Source organism: Rhinatrema bivittatum, chromosome 2, assembly GCF_901001135.1.
Source record: "Rhinatrema bivittatum chromosome 2, aRhiBiv1.1, whole genome shotgun sequence".
Classification (NCBI taxonomy): domain Eukaryota; kingdom Metazoa; phylum Chordata; class Amphibia; order Gymnophiona; family Rhinatrematidae; genus Rhinatrema; species Rhinatrema bivittatum.
In genome coordinates, this window is record NC_042616.1 from 218,004,350 (window position 1) to 218,009,579 (window position 5,230).

Genomic DNA, 5,230 nt, shown 5'->3' on the forward strand with positions numbered 1-5,230 from the left:
TCCCATTGCTACTGTTCCCACTGCGTTCAAACATGGTGTAATCACACCACTCCTCAAAAAACTCTCACTGGACCCCACCTTACCTAATAACTATTGTTCCATCTCCCTCCTCCATTTTGCTTCCAAAACTGAATAGCCTAGTGGTTAGAGCAGCATATTGCAAACCAGGAAATACAGGGCTCAAATCTCAGTGACACCTCTTGTGATCTTGGGGAAGACACTTCACCCTCCATTGCCTCCGGTATAAACTTAAGATCATAAAAAGTTGCCTTACTGGGTCAGACCAAGAGTCCATCAAACCAGCACCCTGTTTAAAACAGTGGCCAATCCAGAATACAAGTGCCTGGCAAGTATTAAACTGATAAGAACAGATACTACACTTGATCTTAACCAAAAGGCCGAGAAGCGACCCATACATTAAATAAATCCCTTGCTACCAATGCAGGTAATAAAGCAGAGGCTATTCCCTAAGTCAACTTGATTAATAATTAATTAATCAATCAACCAATTAAAATAATTAAATAATTAAATGGTTAGATAATTAATTATTAAATTGATTAACTTTCCAACCTAAAACTCATAATAAACATTGAGAAAACTGAATTAATTATCCTTGACAAAAAAATCAATGACTCACCCATACAACCACTCAAAACAGAAAACCCAGAAACAATAATCTCTCCTGTTGAACGTGTTAGAAACCTTGGAATTACAATTGACAAAGAATTATCCTTCAAAACCCACATAAATAAAATCAAAGAAGGTTATCACAAATTACTGACACTGAGACGTCTTAAACCTTTCCTCACACAAAATGATTTTAGAACAGTCCTGCAACTTCTATTATTTGCAAACCTAGACTACTGCAATGCTCTACTCCTTGGCCTCCCTTTTATTACCATCCATCCTCTCCAAATACTGCAGAATGCAGCCGCCAGAATTCTCATAGGAACTAAGAAACAAGAACATATTACACCAACTCTCATCTCCTTACACTGGCTCACAATAAAATAAAGAAGAGACTACAAAGTTTTATCAATCCTCCACAAAATAATCGCAGGACAACAAAACTACTCGCTAACCAAACACATTGAATTACATGCTCCAAAAAGGAACCTTCGCTCAATGAATAAAGACCTCCTCAAAATTCCTCACGCAAAAACCATGCATCTATCATCAACCTGAGAGAGAGCTATATCCATCGCCAGCCCCTCTCTATTAACTCTTTACCCTACAATCTAAGAATTCAATTCAACACCAAAACTTTCAAAAAAGAGTTAAAAACCTGGCTATTTACCAGAGCCTTCTCAGACGCACTTAATCATCAACACCAACAGATTCCCAATCAGACAACACCAAGAAAACAGAGATACCACCCGGTCCATCCATGAAATCTCAACACAATCATGAAACCTACAATAGCCGTTCAAGAACTTTTTTCCTATATATAATAACTAACCCTACTATTACTTCCACCAATGTTACCTAACTTATTCAACTATGATACTCTCTGTTAAAACCCTAATGTTACTTTGTCCTCATATATTTTTCCTGTAAACTGATGTGATGGCAAAACCGAATGATGGAATACAAAACATTTTAAATAAATAAATAAAAATAATAGCAGTTTATGGACTTTTCCTCCAGGAACTTGCCCAAACCTTTTTAAACACAGCTACACTATCTGCCTTTACCACATCCTCTGGCAATGAATTCCAGAGCTTAATTGTGCATTGAGAGAATAAAACTCTTCTCCAATTTATTTTAAATGTGCTACTTGCTAACTTCATAGAGTGCCCCCTAGTCCTGGAATTATCTGAAAGACTAAATAACCAATACATATTACCCATTTTAGCCCTTTCATTATTTTATTGAGCTCTATGATATCCCCCTTCAGCCATCTCTTCTCTAAGCTGAAAAGTCCTAACCTATTTAGCCTTTCCTCATAGAAAGCTGTTCCATCCCCTTTTTCATTTTGGTCGCCCTTCTGTATACCTTTTCTAGTAGGGATGTGAATCGTTTTTCAACGATTAAAATTATCGTCCGATAATGTTTATATCGTCTTAAATCGTTATAGAACACGATACAATAGAAATTCTAACGATTTATCGTTAAAAATCGTTAAATCGTGTTAGTGCGCACTAACTCGAGTTAGTGCGCACTAACTCCCCGTTAGTGCGCACTAACTCGATTTAGTGCGCACTAACTGAAAATGATACAAATAAACACTTTCCAGGTCACTGAAGGTCAGTTAGGAATGAATATGTGTTCCTATTGGCTGGCTGCCCTCTTATCTATTGATGTTACCAAGGTTACCACTGAGGTGATGGTTGGGGGGGATGGGAAATGGAACTGGAAACTAACGAACACCAACAGAAAATGAAACAAAGTGTTCACACTTCCCAGGTCAGTAAAGGTCACTTAGGAATGAATATGTATGTATGTATTCCTATTGGCTGGCTGTGCTCTTATCTATTGATGTTACCAATATGGTTGGGGGGATGTGAAATGGAAACAGTTGGAAGCTTGACAAAAAAAGTAATGTAATGATCAGCACTCACGTGACTAGAACTTGTTTGTTTATTATTTTTGTTAGCAGGCACCTGAAATGCTAGTGCATGTTGAATTTGCCAATCACTGTGCATTTTAGAAAGGTGGTCCTGGCTGGAACTGTACACAGTTCAAATATATGTAATTGATTGTTGGTAAGTGTATTTTTTAAGTAGCCACACTGGCACCAGTATGTTTACTTTTCCTCCTACTTAACTCACTAGCTCAGCTTTGTAAGAAGGGCTTCTCTGCTTGTGTGTTGTTTTTGTTTGGTGTGAGGAGAGCAGAAACATCAGATCTTTATTCAATCTACTACAGTCATCTCTTACAGTGCCCTATCCCTATTAATACCAGGAGTGTTGTGATCTTCCTGCACACAGTGCCCTAACCCTGATACCAGTCTGAGACAGCTCCCTCCCTGCATTACTAGTGAGAGGCTGGCTTCACAGACAGGGGGGAGCTGCCTGACCCTCACTCCTGACTTCCCCCATGTCCCAGCTAGTGAATGGTGTGTGGGTGAGGGGGGGGGGGGTGGATGGTGAAGTCTGAGACAGCTCCCTCCCTGCATTACTAGTGAGAGGCTGGCTTCACAGACAGGGGGGAGCTGCCTGACCCTCACTCCTGACTTCCCCCATGTCCCAGCTGGTGAATGGTGTGTGGGTGAGGGGGGGGGGGGGGAGGATGGTGAAGTCTGAGACAGCTCCCTCCCTGCATTACTAGTGAGAGGCTGGCTTCACAGACAGGGGGGGAGCTGCCTGACCCTCACTCCTGACTTCCCCCATGTCCCAGCTAGTGAATGGTGTGTGGGTGAGGGGGGGGGGGGGGAGGATGGTGAAGTCTGAGACAGCTCCCTCCCTGCATTACTAGTGAGAGGCTGGCTTCACAGACAGGGGGGAGCTGCCTGACCCTCACTCCTGACTTCCCCCATGTCCCAGCTAGTGAATGGTGTGTGGGTGAAGGGGGGGGAGGATGGTGAAGTCTGAGACAGCTCCCTCCCTGCATTACTAGTGAGAGGCTGGCTTCACAGACAGGGGGGAGCTGCCTGACCCTCACTCCTGACTTCCCCCATGTCCCAGCTAGTGAATGGTGTGTGGGTGAGGGGGGGGGGAGGGTGGTGAAGTCTGAGACAGCTCCCTCCCTGCATTACTAGTGAGAGGCTGGCTTCGCAGACAGGGGGGAGCTGCCTGACCCTCACTCCTGACTTCCCCCATGTCCCAGCTAGTGAATGGTGTGTGGGTGAGGGGGGGGGGGGGAGGATGGTGAAGTCTGAGACAGCTCCCTCCCTGCATTACTAGTGAGAGGCTGGCTTCACAGACAGGGGGGAGCTGCCTGACCCTCACTCCTGACTTCCCCCATGTCCCAGCTAGTGAATGGTGTGTGGGTGAGGGGGGGGGGAGGATGGTGAAGTCTGAGACAGCTCCCTCCCTGCATTACTAGTGAGAGGCTGGCTTCACAGACAGGGGGGAGCTGCCTGTCCCTCACTCCTGACTTCCCCCATGTCCCAGCTAGTGAATGGTGTGTGGGTGAGGGGGGGGGGGGGGGGTGGATGGTGAAGTCTGAGACAGCTCCCTCCCTGCATTACTAGTGAGAGGCTGGCTTCACAGACAGGGGGGAGCTGCCTGACCCTCACTCCTGACTTCCCCCATGTCCCAGCTAGTGAATGGTGTGTGGGTAAGGGGGGGGGGGGGAGGATGGTGAAGTCTGAGACAGCTCCCTCCCTGCATTACTAGTGAGAGGCTGGCTTCACAGACAGGGGGGAGCTGCCTGACCCTCACTCCTCCGGGGTATTGTGATCTTCCTGCACACAGTGCCCTATCCCTGATACCAGGGGTGTTGTGATCTTCCTGCATGCAGTGCCCTATCCCTATTAATACCAGGAGTGTTGTGATCTTCCTGCATGCAGTGCCCTATCCCTGATATCGAGATGTGTGCAAGAAGATCACAACACCCCCGGTATCAGGAATAGGGCACTGTGTGCAGGAAGATCACAACACCCCCAGTATCAGGAATAGGGCACTGTGTGCAGGAAGATCACAACACCCCTGGTATTAGGGATAGGGCACTGTGTGCAGGAAGATCACAACACTCCTGGTATTAATAGGGATAGGGCACTGTGTGCAGGAAGATCACAATACCCCTGGTATCAGGGTTAGGGCACAAGTTCTAGTCACATTGACTGATCACATTACTTGTTTTGTCAAGCTACCAACTGTTTCCATTTCCCATCCCCCATATACTGTCAGTAGGAAACTTGGTAACATGAATAAATAAGAGGGCAGCCAATTGGAATACATATTCATTCCTAAACTGACCTTAACTGACCTGAAAAGTGTCAAATTGTATCATTTTCAGTTAGTGCGCACTAACTCCCAGTTAGTGCGCACTAATCGGAAAAAACGATTTTTAACGATTTTTTAACTAAAAAATCGTGCCTAAGACGATTTTCTTGCCCTGCCACACGATTTCTATCGTTAAGACGATATGGAAAACGATTCACATCCCTAGTAAAAACTGCTTTTCTGTACACCCTCCAACTTAATATCATGGCGATATTAAGTCGGAGGTCTCAAAAGTAAAAAATTAAAAAAAAAAAAAGTAAAATCGGCCCGCAGCTCGTGGGTTGAAACCGGGTGCTCAATTTTGCTGGCGTCCGGTTTCCGAACCCATGGCTGTCAGCGCG

At 45.1% G+C, this 5,230-nt stretch overlaps 1 pseudogene; it reads right to left on the reverse strand.

Moving 5' to 3' along the window:
• Nucleotides 1-260: 260 nt before the first annotated feature.
• LOC115086340 lies at nucleotides 261-410 on the reverse strand (annotated as a pseudogene).
• Nucleotides 411-5,230: the final 4,820 nt, after the last annotated feature.